The sequence below is a fragment of the Macaca nemestrina genome, chromosome 7, assembly GCF_043159975.1.
Source record: "Macaca nemestrina isolate mMacNem1 chromosome 7, mMacNem.hap1, whole genome shotgun sequence".
Classification (NCBI taxonomy): domain Eukaryota; kingdom Metazoa; phylum Chordata; class Mammalia; order Primates; family Cercopithecidae; genus Macaca; species Macaca nemestrina.
The window spans coordinates 103,158,978-103,178,411 of NC_092131.1; the positions used below are offsets into that span (position 1 = coordinate 103,158,978).

At 45.9% G+C, this 19,434-nt stretch overlaps 1 protein-coding gene and 1 long non-coding RNA gene across 7 annotated transcripts in view; one reads left to right on the forward strand and one right to left on the reverse strand.

The window, feature by feature from the left end:
* LOC105488347 (apoptosis enhancing nuclease) overlaps positions 1 to 15,709 on the reverse strand; it is a 27,491-nt gene extending 11,782 nt beyond the window's left edge. For both annotated transcript variants that reach the window (XM_011752303.3, XM_071100718.1), the window contains exon 1: positions 11,440 to 15,709. The gene's annotated coding sequence lies outside the window, so the exon portion shown is untranslated. The remainder of the gene's footprint in view (positions 1 to 11,439) is intronic.
* Positions 15,710 to 15,732: 23 nt separating this feature from the next.
* LOC139364382 (uncharacterized) overlaps positions 15,733 to 19,434 on the forward strand; it is a 40,900-nt gene continuing 37,198 nt past the window's right edge. The window contains exons 1-3 of one of the 5 annotated variants that reach the window (XR_011626180.1): positions 15,733 to 15,968; positions 16,053 to 16,745; positions 16,845 to 16,931. This is a non-coding gene — a long non-coding RNA (uncharacterized lncRNA). The remainder of the gene's footprint in view (positions 15,969 to 16,052; positions 16,746 to 16,844; positions 16,932 to 19,434) is intronic. The other 4 variants (XR_011626183.1, XR_011626182.1, XR_011626179.1 and 1 more) reach the window with 4 other exon arrangements.

Below are 19,434 nucleotides of genomic sequence, written 5' to 3' on the forward strand. Positions count from 1 at the left end.
CTGTAATCCCAGCTACTCTGGAGGCTGAGGCAGGAGAATCGCTTGAGTCCAGGAGGCGGAGGTTGCAGTGAGCCGAGATCGCGCCATTGCACTCCAGCCTGGGCAACAAGAGCAAAACTCCGTCAAAAAAAAAAGAAAAGAAAAGAAAAGAAAAATTCAGTGTAACATGAGTAATAACAAGAACAATAATAAACGGTTCACATGTATTATGTGAGCACGAATGATGTGCCAGGCAAAATATTCAGTTAATTTGTACAATGACCTTACTATTATTTCAGTTTTACGACTAAGGAAATTGACACTTAAATTAAGGAGAAACACCTAGAGTCCAAAGATCCTTACCTAAGCAGGCTGACTTCCCTTAGTTCCCATTTTGCAAGCAGAAATGGCATTGGAAAGGTACCTGTGATGAGAAATAGGCTAGGAGCTGTTTCTGATGGGAGTACAAATTTGAGGGAAGCAGGACAAGGAATGAGGTCACAAGAGAGATCAATCCTTTTACCCAGGCCCCAGAAGGCTTTGGGGAGGCAGAGGGATTTAAGTCATAGATGGTTCACCAGTGGATCTGCATTTGAGAAAACTCATTCTGGCTGCAGCATAGAGAGGAATGGATGAGGACCGGAGAAAGACGAGTGGGAGAGCGGTTGTGGAAATTTGGACGATCCTGATGTCCAGAGTGGTGTGGAGGATAAAGAGCTCCCCCTAAGTAGCATTTGAAATGACAGATTCAAATGCTACTTAGGAGTCAGCGTTGATCAGAGAGCACAGAGGAAGGGGTTATAGGACAGTGGTCTTCAGGCATGGAGACTGTGGGAGGTAAATCTGGGGCAAGGAGAGTTTTTTTTTTGTTTCTTTGTTTGTTTGTTTTTGTTTTTGTTTTTGAGATGGAGTCTCACTCTGTCACCCGGGCTGGAATGCAGTGGCATGATCTTGGCTCACCGCAACATCTGCATCCTGGGTTCAAGTGATTCTCCTGCCTCAGCCTCCGAAGCAGCTGGGATTACAGGCACGTGCCACCATGCCCAGCTAATTTTTGTATTTTTAGTAGAGATGGGGTTTCACCATGTTGGTCAGGCTGGTCTCGAACTCCTGACCTCGTGATCCGCCCAACTCGGCCTCCCAAAGTGCTGGGATTACAGGCGTGAGCCACCGCGCCCAGCCAAGGAGAGTTTTAAGAGAGTTAATATCCAGATCCTCAACTTCCATGGTGCTGGGCCTCAGTATATGCCTGGGGTCTTTGGGGTTCAGCTTCCCTCTCCTCCTATGTAACCAGCTGTCTCCCACTTTTCAAAGGCAATTCACATTGCACCTGTTCTAAATCTTGCTCTGCTGCATTACCTTGGAAAATAAAAGTCTCCAGGAGAAACAATAGGGAAAGTCAAAATAATGTATTAATTATTGTTGAAGACGGGGCTAGAAATCCTTCTACAAGTCAGGTGGTTTCTCATTCTTTGCTTTCACCAAGATCCAAGGAGGATCTAATCATGTTCTTAGGTCATTAAAAACATTTTCTTGAGACTGATGCTGGTGGACTGCTTGAGGCCAGGAGTTTGAAACCAGCCTGGGCAACATAGCAAAATTTTTTTTTGTCTCTACAAAAATAAATAAATGTGGAGGTGTGTGCCTATAGTCCCAACTACTGGGGAGGCTGAAGTGGGAGGATCCCTTGAGTCCAGGAGTTAGAGGCTACAGTGAGCTATGATTGAGCCACTGCACTCCAGCCTGGGAGACAGAGCCTGACAGACCCTGTCTCCAATAAATAAATAAATAAATAAATAAATAAATAAATAAATAAGTAAATGTTTTGAGTATAGATAATTATCAGGAATTTAAAAGAAGTGAGAGAACTGCCAGACTAAAACCCTTCCCACTTCTCTATGGTTTTAATGTAAACAACGTTTATCAGGCTTACAACTATAAAATCAAAATGACAGACTCACCCCTGTCTCATTCTTACAAAAAGTGATTTTCATCCCTGGACTCACAAATTTATGGAAAAATAACTGGCTCAATCCATCTCCTTCAAAGTTATATTTTCCATGACATTTTAATGAAGATTAATTAACTTTTATGTTTAAAGAGTCTCTCATATAATGAAATGCTATGTATTTATTTTAATCATATGTACTACTAATAATTACAACAACATTTCAATCCAGAAGGAAAAATAATTAACCCTTAGAACCTCATGGTCACAGAAAATTTTTTAGAGTTAACAAGTTCAAATTTATCTACATAATTGTGTGACAGAAATGTACAATAGGGTGCTTCATAAAATATTACCAAGGATGAAAATACATTATGCTTGGATAAAACTCCATGGCAGAAGCTGAATGGGAAGAAAAAAAGAATGTTGCATATTACATCAAATAAAAAAACAAATCCAGATTTCATAAAGAGAGATTTTATTTAAAAGGATGATTTTGGGGTGGGGTGAGGGTGGTAAGACTCTCTAAACAGGGAGAACACTCAGGCCATAAATCTACAAATTCTCAAGGGGTAGGCAAAAAGGGATTTCCTTTTCTAGGGAGGAGTAAGTCAGTCTAGAAAGAACCTGGTGTAGGCAAGTGGGATGAACGAGAGTGACAGGATGGGGCAGTAGATCAGAGATTGCTTTATCCTGAGGCCAGCCTGTTCTCAAGGTTGCTGTTACAGAGGGATTTCATGCTGGTTTAGGCTGAGGGTGGGCCAAGATTCAGAGGCCTTGGGGAAGGACAAAAGCTTAACCAAAGTTTTATTAATGAGCATTTTTTTTTCCAGCTGATCAATGGACCAAGCCGTTCACCTAATCACTTATGAGGCAAATGGGAACTGGGGGTGTCTGTATCCAGTCTGATAACAGGGTGTAGTGGGGAATCGCCATAGAGGGGAATCCATGAGTTTTATCTCAGCCATATGGGGAAGGGTGTTTCTTTGCAGTGAGCCATTTCCAGAACCCGAGAGGGTGGGGTTGAGGTGAGGTTTGGGGGTGAGGGGTTAATCATTGCTTTTCTCTAGGAGCACAGTGCTTAGGTAAAACTCAACATTGTCAGAAATAGTTTTTTCATGTACTTTAAAAATGAAGGCCGGGCGCTGTGGCTCACGCCTGTAATCCCAACACTTTGGGAGGCCAAGGTGGGTGAATCACCTGAGGTCTCAAGTTTGAGACCAGCCTGGCCAACATGGTGAAACCCTGTCTCTACTAAAAACACAAAAATTACCTAGGTATACTGGTGGTCACCTATAATCCCAGCTACTCAGGAGGCTGAGGCACGAGAATCTCCTGAACCCTGGAGATAGAGGTTGCAGTGAGCCAAGATCATGCCACTGCACTCCAGCCTGGGCAATAGCGCAAGACTCTGTCTCAATAAATAAATAAATAAATAAATAAGCTAGGCAAGGTGGCACATGCCTGTAGTTCCAGCTACTTTCGAGGCTGAGGCAGGAGGATCACTTGAGGAGAGCAGGAGTTCGAGGCCACAGTGCACTATGATTGTGCTACCCTCCAGCCTGGGCAACATAGTGAGACCCCACCTCTACAAAAAAAAAATAAATGAAAATGAATAATATTTGTATCAAATCATTATGCTATTTAGAGTCCATTGCATTCATTTAATGACATATTTTTAAGATGTCCATATTTACAGATGCTCCATGACTTAACAATGAGGCCATGTCCTGATAAACTCACTATAATTCACGAGTTGAAAATGCACTTAATCCATCTAACCTACCAAACATCTACAGCTTAGCCTGACATACCTTAGATGTACTCACAACATTTACATTGGCCTAAAGTTGGGCAAAATCATCTAACACAAATGCTTTAATAAGGTACTGAATATGTCATATAATTTATTCAAGACTGTACTGAAAATAAAAAACAGAATGATTGCATGGGCACTTGAAGTAAGGTTTCTACTAAATGTGTATTGTTTTTGCACTATTGTAAAGTGAAAAAAATGTTAAATTAAGCCATTGTAGGTCAGGGACCATCTATACTTACATTTATCATAAAAAAATTGCTAAGTGAAAAAACTTGATGTCCCAAGTATTCAGTAAGGGTGGTCTCACGTTGGCATCTTGACTGTAGATGGTAGTACTCATACCCATTCTTTCTTAGGGAAACCACTAAACTCACCCTCCAACTTCTGCTAGCTATGTGACTTTTGGCAAGGCTCTTGACCTCGCTGAACCAAGTCAGCCCTTCCCTTCTACCCAGAGGCTGCCTCTGGATTGAGTAAAAATGTCTCCTCCTAGGCCGGGTGCGGTGGCTCACGCCTGTAATCCCAACACTTTGGGAAGCAGAGGCCAGTGGATCCCAAGGTCAGGAGTTTAAGACCACCCTGGCCAACATGGTGAAACTCCATCTCTACTAAAAATACAAAAATTAGCCGGGCTTGGTGGCACGTGCCTGTAATCTCAGCTACTCAGAAGGCTGAGGCAGGAGAATCACTTGAACCTGGGAGGCAGAGGTTGCAGTGAGCCGAGATCGTGCCACTGCACTCCACCCTGGGTGACAGAGCAAGACTATATCTTGAAGAAAAAAAAAAAAACAACAACTCCTCCTTCCACAAAGACGAGGGCTTCTCTATAACAGAGCTTGTTTAGGCTGGAGCCTGGTGGGGAAAAACCCGTGATCCAAGCTCTGACCTCACAGACCCCATCATTTCCCCCTCCGCATTTTCAATCTGTAAACACTTGAGACAGGATTTGACCTATTTTGCATTTACAAATCATTATGCTACAGTCAGAGTGCCATTCTTCCTGCCCTGTGTACTCATTTTGAGGACTTTTTGGGGTACTGTGGGGATCCCCATGGTGCTGGGCCAGGCGCAGACTTGAAAGAGAGTGTTGATCTGCTCAATTTTTAGAGCAATTGTTCTCCATGTGTCGTCCTAGCCCAGCAGCGTGGGCATTTACCTGGGAGTTTGTTGGACCTACTGAATCAGAAAATCAGGGTGCGGGGCCCAGAAAGTCAGGGGATGAGGCCCAGAAAGTCAAGGGGTAGGATTAAGAAAATTAGGGGGTGGGGCCCAGCATTTTAACAAGCTGATGAAATAGCTAATCCTGAGGCATGCTGAAGTTTAGGATCCATTGTGCCGGAGAGTATGAAGCTGACAACACCACCAGTGCTAAATGTGAATAATGTACTTGTTTTATTCACACAGCTCCCCCCTCTCTTAGCTCTCTTGATCCAGCAGTAGCTGGACTTTGGACTTACCAGGACACAGCCTGGCACTGAGACAATTAAGGTACCTTTGTACCCTCCCCCAACTCCTGAGAATGTCCAGGATTCTCAGACCCAGACTAAGTCTCACATGGCTAATTTTTTAATGGAAGATGAGGGATTTGATCCAGGAGGGTTTTATTCTCTGCGGTTGCTTGCTCCATTCTAGATAGAGTCCCCTCACATATAAAATTAATCCTTCATTCAGTGGTCCCCAGTCTTGACTCAACATGCTGAACTGTAAAATACACAGATGCTTGGGGTCACACCCCAAGATTCTGATTTAACTGGTCTGGGGTGGGGCCTGAACAGGACGGTTTCTAAATCTCCCCAGGTGTTAGTAGTTTGTCGCTGAGAGTGACAATTGCCGCTAAAGTGGAGTTACCTAAAGCTTCCAGCAGAGGACGCTGCCTCTCTGCCCATCCACGGAAACGTGAGCAGGGAAACCTGACAGCTGCAGTTGCGATGGGTGGGGCTGGAAATCAGGCTGCTTCCTAAACCTGGTTGATGCAGTTAAGGCGAGGAGCCAGATGCCCTGACCCTTGATTCGCCGACGCTTTTGTGTTGAGACTCCAAGAAAGTTACCTTAAAAAGTAGTAAGTTAGGGCTGGACGCTGTGGCTTGTGCTGTAATTCCAGCATTTTAGAAAGCCAAGGTGGGAGGATCACTTGAGCCCAGGAATTTAAGACCAGCCTGAGCAACACAGGGAGACTCTGTCTCTACAAAAAATACAAAAATTAGCCAGCCGTGGTGGTGGGTGTCTGTAGTCTCAGCTGATCGGGAGGCTGAGGGAGGAGGATTGCTTGAGCCCAGGAGGCTGGGGCTGCATTCAGCCTAGATCACACCACTGCACTCCAGCCTGGGTGACAAAGCCAGACCCCATTTCAATCAATCAATAAATAAAAACAGTAGTAAATTGTCTATTTTGCTGAGTGACCAAGAGATAAGTCACAACCTCTGCAGGCCTTGATTTTAGCATTTTTAAAGTGGGGAGGGATTTGATCTATATTCATTCTTTCAATATATATTGAGCCCCCCGAAATGGGCAAGATACTGATCTGGAAGGGGAAGGATATATATTTAAATGGGATAAAATTCCTACATGATAAGGGAGACTAATAGAAAGATGGTGGTTTCCATTTGTTCCTATTTCAGGATTGCAGACTCGTGGGTGCCCAAGGCTGGTGAAGAGGACAACCATGAAAACTATGAAAGAAAAGGCAGAAAAGACCAATATTGTGTATATACCTATGCCATTTTGTATTGTGACACTTCACTTGCCTACTAATCATAACAACCTAACAAGGTAGATGTGATCAATTCTGTTTTACAGTTGAGGAATCTGAGACTCAGAGATGTTAAGTGACAGACTCAAAGTCACACAGCTCGTAAGCAGTGGAGCCAGGGTTGAAACTAGGATGTGTTTGACTTCAGAGCCAGGACTCCCCCAACCACTTAACACAGGCTCTCGTATCCATCCCTCAAATCAGGAATGCACCCCACTTCCCTCCCCAGATGCTTGTTTCACTGAGGCACAATCTCTCCCTGTTCCATCCCCACACCAGCCCCAGATGCTGAGGGCTGCCCAGGAGAGACTCCCCTCCCCTCCTCTCCTGTTCTCCAGCTCTGCCCTTCCTGCCCAATCTGGGCTTCTCTCCCACTGTGAAGGACAGACACCTGCTGAGTGACACCAATTTGCAGACTTCTGAAGTGTAAATGAGATTTCTAATAGGACTGGCTTCCCACTGGCTTCAGGCAGGGTTAGCAGTAAAGGGAAATTTAAAAGACTGGAAGTGCAGAAGAAGAGAGCCAGTTTGGAGGAGAGGGAGCAGCAGAAGCAGAGGCAACCACAGTCTCTGGGTAGAAGTGAAGGGCTGACTTGGTTCAGAGAGGTCAAGTGCCTTGCTAAAGGTCACACAGCTAGCAACCGGAAGAGAATGAGCTCAGCTAATGGCTGCAATTTTCGCATTCCCTAAATGAGTACAATCTCCAACCCCCAACTTAAGTTTGTAATATGCTTTAGTGTCCTCTGCTGTATGGATGGAGGAGGGTGGGAATATACTTAGGAATAGGGAGGGCATTTGGATTTGTTGATTGAAAAATGAATCTCCACTGAAAGTATCATCACTGTGACTCAGTGCTCAACTTAAGGCAAGGTACCCCCCAGGCAGAGGGATCAAGAAAGGCTGGGAGGCCAGGCAAGGTGGCTGATGCCTATAATCCCAGCACTTTGGGAGGCTGAGGTGGGCAGATCACCTGAGGTCACGAGTTCGAGACCAGCCTGGCCAACATGGCAAACCCCTGTCTCTACTAAAAATACAAAAAATCAGCTAGGCTGGTAGCATTCACCTGTAATCCCAGCTAGTTGGGAGGCTGAGGCTCAAGAATCACTAGAACCTAGGAGGTGGAGGTTGCAGTGAGTCAGGACTGCACCACTGCACTCCAGCCTGGGACAGAGTAAGATTCTGTCTCAAAAAAAAAAAAAAAAAAAAAAAAAAAAAGCCTGGGAAATGCTTTTTCTGATCACTAATTCTAATTGTATTCCTACCACAGTGGGGGATGGCCCCCAAGCACTGGACTGTTTTTCTCTTGGCCATACCTCTGGATGTCGCAGCACAGAGGCATGTACTAAGACCAAGAAATTCCATATACACAAGTCCACTCCCTCAGTTGTGGGGCAGGCACCAGACAAGCTCTGAGCTCAGGTGTGCCCCCTTGCTGCCAGGTGCACCGAACATCCGGCAACCTCGGTCTCCAGTACATACCTCTTGGTACCTGTGTATACTGTGGCTGTCGGGCCACAGACAACGAGGCCCTGGGTGTGGGGTCACAAGATGCCTCCATTATAGATGCCCCAAAATGATTGTTGGGGGAATTAGTAATTAAGGAGGGTTTTTCTCCCCCTGCCCTTCAGGCAGTGGTATGGAAGCAGTCCACTGCTCCCTGAAAACAGAGACCCTGCCCCACTTCCCTGCTCACACCATAGTTTGTCCGTGTTTCTGGAAGAGTCTGCCGAGGGGTGTTCAGGGTGGTTACCAGAGATGTTTTCTAGGAAACACAAAAGATACAAAAAAGAACACGAGGAAGGATAGCAAAAAAGGGGGGCTCCCCCCATTTCCTGCACCCCGCTGCAATGGCTGGCACCATTCGGCAGACTGGGATTTGTTGTTGAGCGCAGTAAGACAACAACAAAATCACTAGTCTTCCAGACGGGGCCAGCCACTTCACTCTGTATCCAGGCCAGTTCTGCAAGGCGTTCGAGGACCACCCCCCTCCGCTTGCCACCAGGTCAGGGGTCTGGATGCTCCTTCAGGCTAGGCGTTGTCTCTGCTCCTATTACCAAATTCATCTCCTCTGAACACCTCTCCTCACCTCAAAATTCCCTGGAAAAATTATTTTATTTCTTACTTTTCCCTTTTTTCCGGAGTGTTCTACTTTCTGTAATGGACATAGTTGTTTTGTTTTGTTTTGTTGAGACAGGGTCTTGCTCTGTCACCCAGACTGTAGTGCAGTGATGCAATCATGTCTCACTCCAGCTTCGGTCTTCCAGACTCAAGTGCTCAAGTGATTCTTCCATCTCAGCCTCCCTAGTAGCTGGGACTACAGCTAATTTTTTTTTTTTAGTAGAGACAAGCTCTCACTATATTGCCCAGCCTGGTCTCAAACTCCCGGCTCAAGTGATCCTCCTGCCTCAGCCTCTCAAAGTGCTGGGATTATAGATGTGAACCACTGCACCCAATTTGAGCATACTTCCTTTACAAATAGGGGAATTATTTTTAAAGAGAAGCAGGCAGGTGGCTCATTTCTCTCTTTTCTTTACTAATCATGAAGCACTGAACCACCATGGAGAAGGGAAAGTAGAGCTCGGAAATGGTGAACCCTCTCTACTGGTGCCTCCCACTTCTGGAAGCCTATGGGCATGGCCCATGGTGAAAATTCTTCCAGTGGTTACTGAGCCCTGGAAGCATTGGAAGTACAGATTCAGAATGAAGTCAGAGTGGTGGTGCTGGGGTAAGCAGAGCAGGAAGAGAGGAAAAGGGGAAGTGGTTGTGGACAGGAGGCTGGTGGAATCCTGGTCCAGTCATCCCCTCCCTGCAGGCACAATGCTGGGCTCCCTGGTTAATTTCCCTTGCAGTGTGGCCCTGGTGGAGGAGAGGCAAAGCCCCTGCTGCCTGGGCCAGCCTGTAATTGCGCTGGCAGGGCACATCCGCTCCTTAATTAGCAAAAGCCACAATATCCTGGTGGCTCAGAGAGCATGGCCCTAATTGTATTTCTGCAGCAACTGAAGGATAATTACCCTTCCCTATTGGTGCTGCTTTTAATTCTTTCTCTTTTTAATTGTGAGTGCTTCCTCTTTAGCCCACCCTTCCATCCTTGGGTTTATTCTCTCTATCCAGAATGGGGGTGGGGGCTAGCCTGGTGATGGAGACGCTCAGGAGCAAGGGCAGTTGGGGGAGACATGGAGAAGACTGGCAGTACCCAGCTCTGAGTCCCAGCCCCTTGCAGCAGTCAGCCTGAGACAGGGCACAGTTCTGCCATGGGTCTGAGAAAAACCAAGAAGTTCTTTTGTGGAAGATGTAAGGGAGAGGTGTCCCTCCCCCAGAGGCTGTTATGACCCTCTTCAGTCCATCCCCCAGTGAGGTGCTGGCTCTGAAATTCCCAGCTGCAAAAAACGGAGACCTCCTTTCCCCATCCTTTAACCTATCAAGAAACAGAGATAGATGTGTGGCGTTTAATTTCTTTTACAATAATAATAATAATAAAAAGCCCCATGTCTCTTTGCCACTGTTGAGAGAGGGTTAGTCCTTCATCCTCACATTGTTTTAGAGACAAGGACCTGAGTGTGCCATTAGAGAACAATGCTAAGGTAACCCCTTAGTTAATAGGAGAGCTTAGCACCCTAGGTATTTCTAGGAAAAATAGCCCTTTCTTAGGGAGCTGGCAAATAAACTTCAAGAAGTAATAGATAAGCTAAAATGCACCACAAAGAGAGTTTGGAGAGAACCACAGCATCTCTCTGGATGTCACCTTGCAGGACTGACTGATCTAGCTTACATGAGCAACCCTGGCTCTAAAGCCACCACCCAAACCACTGCCCTGCTAGAAGCTCACTATGAGAGCAGGGACTCTTGCTCATTATTCTTCCCGGTGCCTCGCATGCAGCCTGGCCTGTGATAAATGAAACTGGTTGGCAAAGAAGCAGAGTTCAGAGACACAGTGGGACTGTGAGGTGTGAACAGGGTAAATCCATTTTCGTTGGCTTTTTCCTTACAAAGCCAATGAAGATGAACTTGCACTGACTTGACTGTGGCCCTAGTTTTCAAAATTCTTTAATTCTGGGCTCTATCTGAATTGGGAGAACAAGCAAGCAATAAAAGAGGCTGCTATAGTCTCAAAGAAATGTATCTTGAAAAAATGACCTGCCCTTGAGCCCACCAACTTCCACTCCCCACTTCTAATTTCTTTCCTCTGAATTTAGAGCTGTTCCCTTAGCAACACTTGTTTCCATGGTTTCCTCCATTACAATGATCCCAAACCCCTCCTCTCTTTTACCTCATGACAGTAATGGATGATGGGGATCCTCAATGTGGCCACTCCATGTTACCATAGTAACAATTAACTGAGCCTTAATTTATCTTTTGTGAAGAGGGCTAGGGAATATGAAGCTTTTGATTTGGAGGGGGAGGGTCCAGGTCTAGAGCTACCATTCTCATAAAGAAGAAGTTAAGCTATTTGTCTTAATACTAGCCAGTAGGATTTAGTTCAAACATTTGTTCAGCCCTACTTTAAGCACAACTGAGTTTGAGGGAATCAAAGGGCTACAAGACATAGCTCCTAATATCGAAGGGCTTATAGTCTAGCACTAGGGCTCATGGTACTGCTGACCTCTGGCACAGATGGGGCCAATAAAGAATATGGCTCTTGACAGCACCATGATGATCAGGCATCTATCCACTCCCAGTATCCCCTCCTGCCAAGAACCAAAAAAAGACTGACTGAAGTGGTCTGTACTCACGTTAAGGCTTCTTCCAGGCTGTTATCAGAGAGTTTCTGTCCTGAAAGGGAAAGAACTTTGACTTCCCCTCTTTTTAGGGAAGTGGGGACCAATGCCAGCATCCCTGAGTAAGACTATTCGGTGCAGGAAAAAAGAGAAAAATAAACAGACTTGCCCATTGCCAATGCGACAAAGGACTGGGATAATCTCCAGTTCCAGGATCACCATCACCTACCTGCAACAAGTCTTCCTGAGAAGCGATGAGTCAGCTCTTACACTGAATTAGAGAGTCATTGTCTCCATCCATTCAGCTTTTCTATTTGTCACAGAAAATTCGGGCCGAAAGCGCAGCTCTGAAGAATGAAAGTGGAAAAACAAACAAATAAAAATCAAAGTGGAGAGGACACCAAACACCAAACACAAAACACCAAAGCTGAGAGCTGAGCAGCGTGAATCCAAAAGCTGAGATATCCATTCTGCATCACACACAATGCAGCTCTTCCAACTTCTAGCTTTCCATCTTCATCTCCAAAAGTTTTCACCAAATCTCTAATAATGAGGGCCAATTATCTACTTTTAGGGGAAATCACAAAATTATCTGGACCCTCAGTGTGCTGGTAACAATAACCTGCACTGACTTGGAAAGATGATCACAGTATCTCCTAAAATGAAGGGGAAAAAAGCCATAGGACAACGTATAAGGCAGGTACGTTGAAGTAAGCTACGAATAGATAGGTAAAAAAACGTCATCCTTGCAAGTCAGTGCAATCTGGATTAGCCAAAGTCAATTGCAGATCCTGAGTCCAGTACTCTGAGTTCTATCCTTTGCTACTGGATGGAACTAAGGCAGATTCAATCCTTCTGTGCACCCTGCTCACTCAGCTAGTCAGAAAAGGATAAATGGCATCCTCTTATTGGTTGACAAGGCAATACACACCAACCAATGAAAGAATGCTTCTTCCTTTCCAGCCAATAAGAGCTCAGTTATCTTCTTGAAAGGAAAGTAGACCCTTTGTCCATAAAGAAAATAAGCAGAAAGTGAATAATAATTTTAAAAAAAAATCAACTGTTGCTATGGGACATTACTGATGTAATCAATGATAGCTGCCACAGAGAATTCATAAAGGAAAGCACTTCTTTGGGAAGAAAAGTACAAAAAGCAGACCAGCTGTCTCGTCTGGTCTAAAGGGAAGTTTCTATAGTAACATGTGAGAGAAAAGCATTTTAATGTAAATACCCCCAAAACTATCAAGTCAGTTCACTGAGGGAATTTTTGACCTTTTAAACTTATGCTGAAATTACAATGATAAAAAATTTTTACATTAATAATAAATGAAGGAAATGGAGAGAAAAGAAGAGAACAAGATGAAAAAAGAAAAGACATGTGTGTTTACTGGTGCAGGGCATCACAGATAACCATATTATAGTTATTGCCTGAAACAGAAATATTCTCCATTCCTGTGTTGTCAAGTAATACCTCAGTTTAAAACAAAGTTCTTTTTGTTGTTGTTGTTGTTGTTTTTTGGAAAAGAGAAATTTCATGGCTCTTAAACAGACATATTTGAGGTGAAATAGTGCACAGAGCACAGGCTGTTCTGGTAACTTGCTAGCAATTTCCTCTGAAATCATTCTGAGAATGTTACAGCTGCCTTTCGAAAATTATGAGTGAAATATTTCCTACTCAGATGTTTCAAATGAACACAGGCAAGGCAAGGCTGACAGGTGAAACATTGATTGACAGTGTTTGTCAATCAAGGGAAACAGAAAAACTCAGAGGGTTAGAAGCTTCAGGTGCTATATTTGCTAATTATGAAGGCAATGCTGGGGAGGAAGAAAAGAGGAGAGAATCTTGAGGAATCAAATGAGAGTGATGCTAGTGTCCATTTGCTAAGGGAGACACATTTCCCTCTGCCTGTGCTTTCTATGTGGTCTATGGGGCAAGGTGAGAAGTGAGGGTAATCCAGAATTCAGCCCCCTCTCCCCTGAGGGGAGTGGTTTAGTGGGGGGAGGGATGACTCTTAAACCAGGGAGAAAGCTTCTCTCTATAGTAGACACCCTTGGACAATTTCCTTGTTTCCCTCCTGTTCATTCATAAAAAGCAAATATTTTTTTTCTCATTTTAAGGGGGAAAAAGAGAGGGTGGGGACAGGAACTCAGCTCCTCCAGTATAAAGGACTAAATGAAAAATATAAAAGCCCAAATTGTAAATCCTGGAGAAATGAAGCCAGTGGGGTGGAGCGGGGGAGGGGAGGACTGTAGTGGTGGCAAGGTAAGTTGCTTTGCTATGCGCCTTGACTTAAAAGAAAAACAAACAAACAAACAAACAACAAACACCTTCCAGGATTTCCCCAGACGGGGCCTTATGCGGGATCAGTGCGCCTCTCACCTAGCCCGGAGAAGGCAAGGGCTCCCCAGGAGATATTTTAAATAATCTAGGTCTTCATGGATAATCAGTGGCCAAAGCCCCTCCACCCACCGTAACCAAGGCAACAGGAGGCAGAGGCTGCGATTGGTTGCCTGGTAACCATGCTAGTGCCTGAAGCCCTGTCCGTTCTCTTCCTCCTCCACCTCCGTTTGCCCTTTTGTGATAGCGTCTCTCCCTCCGCGGTTCCCCTTCTTGGTCAAACAATCATCTTTGCTCCTCATACAAAGGTCACTTTGGGCTCCTTTGGGTAAAAAACGCGTACCTTGATGTTCTTTTTGGACAGATTTCATCCACGCTTGAGTGTTGAGACCTAGATAAAATGTGCTTCTTACCTCGGCTTCAATATCTTCTCCCTCCACCCCACTCTTTCCCTTTCACTCATTCTCATTAAGGCGTACAGAGAGCGCGGGGAGGAAGGAAGGGAAAAAAGAAAGGGGAGAGAGCGAGAGGGAGCGCAGGGGAGCGCAGGATTTAAATGTGGCGATTTTTCACGGAACACCAGAGCCTGGGGCTCGCAGTAGATCCTCTGTCCCGCTTGCCCCTTTGCTCACCGCCTGCAATCGTTCCTCTGCTCCCAGCACCATTGCCTGCATTTGGCGCCAAGTTTTTCCACTGGTCGTAGCCAGGGCGAGAGAGAATGCTCTCCTAGATTCCCACACCTAAATCCCTGGAGAAATGAGGAAGATGAATCGCGCCTTCTTCCACGAACCTGTGTCACCTCCCGACCTCCTCCGCGTGGGATCAGGGCCGCGAGCGCAAGTGGCGTGGGGCTGGGAGGCCGAGCCGCGCGCAGGCACAGACCATCGGCACCCTAGGGTCGGGGCGCTGTCCAGCCTCTGGTGCTGAAGCTGGAGGCTCGGATTTGCTGGGGGAGGGGCTCCAGGGACATTTAGCAGCCTGATTCTGAGCCAACTCCAAGCGGGTAGCGACTCGAAGGAGGTGCGCTTGGTCCGCCGAGTGGAAAGGCTATACACTAGGAAGCAACCGCATTAGACGCTCTCTTTCAGCAGATAGGGCTCCCCCAGGGCGCAATCCCCGGCGCCTCTCATTCCCCTTGCTGGAATTATTTGCCGCAATTGCGGTGGGTAGGAAGAAGGGCCCTTTGCACTGGGGCGATTACCCAGTGGTCTCCTGGTACTTTTCACATTTTTTCCTGCGGTTCTGGGCTCTCTGGGTGCTGCCCGGCAGAGTCCCCGGACTCCTGGCGCTCAGATTTGGTGGCAGGCAAAGCAAAGAGGAGAGGCTTGGAACGCGGAACCCAGCTGCTCTTCTGCATGCAACAAGTCAGCTGCGTCTAGAATCAGGGGCGAGAAGCGCGGGAGGAGCGGCGGCGGCGGGCTTGGGGCGGCTGGGTTGCGAGAGCCTGCTACCGCGAGGCTGTGGGACAGTCTCCTACTGGGCGCCGGACCGAGCGAAACAAACTGCAAGCCGGGTTTCCGCGTCGCCCCGGGCGGGTACTGGAACGAGACGCCCCCACACCTCTAGCCCGCCCAGCATCCCCCAGGAGCGCTGACCTGCTGGGCTCCAGAGTCGCTTTCCGTCCTCTTCATTTTGGCATGGCACATTTCGCGGGTGCCAAGCCTGGCCGCTCGCTTCCCCGGCCCTCCAGAGCAGCCTCAGGCTTAGCTTCCCGAATATCAGCTCCAGTCGGCTGCTCCTCCAGTCCCAAGCCCTTGACCTGGAGGAGAGAACTGGACGGGTGACCTCGGCTGGGATTTTACCTGGCATGGGTCGCCACGGCTAGGGAGGAAGACCACTTGCTCTCCGCTTCTTTCTGGAAGAAAGCCCCTCACAACCCAACTCTTCCCCGCAAGAGCCGCAGTGCAAGCAGCAGCGCAGTGCGGAGGAAGTGATGGGGTTTGAGGAAGCTGTTTGTGAAGTGCCCCTTGAATACTTGCCTCTCTGAGGCCGTCAGTCCTGGCCGGGTCCATAGTCCTGGCATGGTCCCCCGGGTGCAAACACAGTCGCCGCGGCTGCCGGGCCAGGGGAGAACAGCTGTTTTAAAGCCGAGACCAACCCACGGGTGGCCTGTCAGGGCCAAGGATGTTCATGACGTCATCCTGAAGGCAAGCGGAGAAAGCGAGTGTGTGTGTGTGCGTGTGTGTGTGTGTGGAGGGAGGGGGGAGTCGCGCTTCACATCAAACGTCCCCTGTGGCCATGGCAACAGCTTTGGGAGAGGGGGTGCCAGTCCTCAGGCCAGCAGCGGGCAGCCTGCCACTCCTGCCGGGGTCCAGCGCTCCGCTGGGGTAAGGTCCGGCATTGGTGCTGAATCCAGTTGCGCCCGGACCAGAAGAGGTACCAAAGCCAGTCCCGTCCCGTGCCCGGGCTGGTCATAGCGGGTGGGTGGCTGCCTGGTCCCAGAGAAGAGGCTGGGGGGACTGCAGGCGTCCGGAGGCAATTAAGAGAAACCTTCATTTTCACAGGGCCATTTTCTATTCTTCTACCACCCCACCCGGGCAGGTTAGACCCGGTTCACCTGACCGCTCACAGACATGTTCTCACTCACACTCGACCGACGCATGCTGGAGCAGAGCACACCCAGGCAGCACCCACGCAGGACCCACCCACCTGCCCGGTTCCTCGCCTGCATACACGACAAACTGAGGCTTCAAAGCAGCCGTGAGTGCTTCAGAAAATGACAAACCCACCACGGATCCAGTGCGCATCTAGAGGGCGCAAACTGGTGACCAGCGAACTAGATGGGACACAAAAATGTTTGTGAGGTTCCCACAGTATTTTAAAAATTTGAAGTACTTGTCAAAAAGATTGGAAGAGTTCGCAGAGAAATCTGGGTTTTCCGTCTCTCTCTCCCTCTCTCTAAAACGATATCCTTGTCATGGCTTTTCCATGTCTCTTGAATAGGGGCTGGCATTCTGCATGTAAGGAGAAGCCCTGATCAGTGTACACAGGACTGGGGTCCAGGCAAACGTAGGCCCTCTTCTCCTTTTCGTCAATATCACCAAGTCCATTTATCATCAATCTTATCCTTTTACGTTTTTTTCCTACAGTAAAGAGGAAAGTGTGGCCAAGAGCAGTGACTCACGCCTGTAATCCAGGCACTTTGAGAGGTAAAGGTGGGAAGATCACTTGAGTCCAGGAGTTCGAGACCAGCCTAGGTAACACAGTGAGACCCCTGTCTCAAAAAAAAAAAAAAAAAAAGAAAGAAAGAAAGAGGAAAGCAAAACTGTTTTTTGTCTCTGGCTTGTTCCCTGCAGGCCCAGCCCTGGACGGACACACAAGCATCTGTGCTGCCCACCATCCAGCCAACACAGGCAGCAGGATATTTCCTTCTAGTCAGACTGGTGAGTTTTTGTTTTGTTTTTTGTTTTTCACTTTCACATTTCAAAATATGCAAGTATTTGAGAAATATTTTTTAAAATCATAGTTTTCATTTATCACTCAGATATTTGATCACGTGGAACTTTCTTTACATTTTTTAAATGTAAGGAATAATATCTTATTCATAAATACGTGGAAAAATAAAAGAAGAAAATATTTTAATTACTCTCAGACTCACCCATTCTTATGTAAATGTAACACTGTTTTGCATTTTTCTGGTTGGCAGTCTGAATACAGCTGTAAAATACATTCTTGTGAATGCAATGAGCCAACCAACATACAAGTAAAAAGCACCACCAACTGGGTCATATAGTTGTGTCTTATGCATACTCTCTCACACAGTCACATTTACCAGTTCATTCATTAAATGTGCATTTTGAATATTGTACATGCAACAATATGGAAGAGGGATTATCTTTTTTTTTTTTTTGAGACGGAGTCTTGCTCTGTCGCCCAGGCTGGAGTGCAGTGGCCTGATCTCGGCTCACTGCAAGCTCTGCCTCCCAGGTTCACGCGATTCCCCTGCCTCAGACTCCGGAGTAGCTGGGACTACAGGCACCCGCCACCATGCCAGGCTAATTTTTTGTATTTTTAGTAGAGATGGGGTTTCACCATGTTAGCCAGGATGGTCTCAATCTCCTGATTTCGTGATCTGCCTGCCTCGGCCTCCCAAAAGTGCTGGGATTACAGGCATGAGCCACCGTGCTCCGCCAGAAGTGGGGTATCTTCTTTCTCCATTATCAGTAGACTTCCCCCTAAGGAAAAACAGGTTCTTATTTATAATGCACTTGCTCTCTTAGCCAAGCGTTTATCTCTCGCTGAAAATCTGTTTGGTCTTTGGCCTGATTGGCTCCTTAACACAGGACATTTTTCTTGCAACTGTTCCATTTGTGAATCTTAGAGCTCTAGGCCGTAGAGGAAGTGTAAGTAATACTATTAATGCTCCATTCATTATCTCTATAAAGCACTTTAATTTTTCACTGAGTATTTTACATGATGTATCTCGCTTGATTCTAGAAGCTGACCATTTTATAGATAAAGAAGCAGAGTTCAGACTGTTTAATTCACCTTGAGTTCCCAGTGCTCCTTCTGCTGGAAAGACCCACTGTCTCCCTTATATGAGTCATCAAAATTATTTGGTAAATAGTTAAGACAGTTAGCTGGGTGTGGTGGTATGCATCTGTAGTGCTAGCTACTCAGAATGCTGAGGTGGGAGGATCACTTGGGCCAAGGAGTTCAAGGCTGTAGTGAGCTATGATTGCACCACTGCACTCTAGCCTGGGCAACAAAGAACTTGTCTCTTAACACACACACACACACACACACACACACACACCCCGAAAACAAAAAATAAACAGTTAAACAGAAAATTTATAAAAGTGAAAAGCCAACATACACAAACATTTGCAATTTTTATGCTTTATTTAAAATAGAAATGTAAATTATAAAAGGTGGAGTACCATTTTCCACATACTGAATTGACAAAAAAATGTAAAAACCTACTTCCCAATGTTGGAGAGGGTATGGTGAAATAAGTGCTCATACCTATGGAGGTTTCAAGTTGGTTAAATTCACTGGAAAGCAATTTTGCAAGTTGTATCAAGGGTCATAGTGACCAGCCTGGGCAATATAGCAGGACCGTGTCTCTACAAAAAAAAAAAAAAAAGTCATAAACACTAACACTTTCACACCCTTTGACCAGTTCTTCTTTGGGGTATCTTAATAAAATAATCTTGGCCTGGTGTGGTGGCTCATGCCTGTAATCCCAGCACTTTAGAAGGCCAAGATAGATGGATCACCTGAGGTCAGGAGTTCAAGATCAGCCTGACCAACAAGGAGAAACTGCATCTCTACTAAAAATACAAAATTAGCAGGGCGTGGTGGCGCATGCCTGTAATACCAGCTACTTGGGAGGCTGAAGCAGAAGAATCACTTGAAACCAAGAGGCAGAGGTTGCAGTGAGCCAAGATGGCGCCATTACACTCTAGCCTGGGCAACAAGAGCGAAACTCTGTCTTAAATAAATAAATAAATAAATAAATAAATAAATAATCTTTTATGCAGAAAATGCTAGACATGTAAAGGTGTCCATTGTCACATTAATATTTTTTAAAATGGAAGCAACGTAATATCCAACTCTAAAATTAATATTTATGTGAAACATGAGCCAAGAAAATACTCATAATGTTAAGGAAATTAGCAGAACATAGAACTGTCTTTACAGATGTCATTAAAGTAAGAGCTTTAGAAAGCATACATACAGAAAAAAGAGAACAGAAGTACATCAAAGTATGATAAAGTTTCTGTTAAAGAGATCACAGGTGACTTTTAAATGTTTTCTTTTTATCATGTTTTCCAAATTTTCTGAAACATGATTAGGTAGTTTCTATAATTAAACTATAGTATGATACAAATATGGGAGTAGATGGTATTTATTAGGCATCTATTCCTTATTTGGCACTGTTCC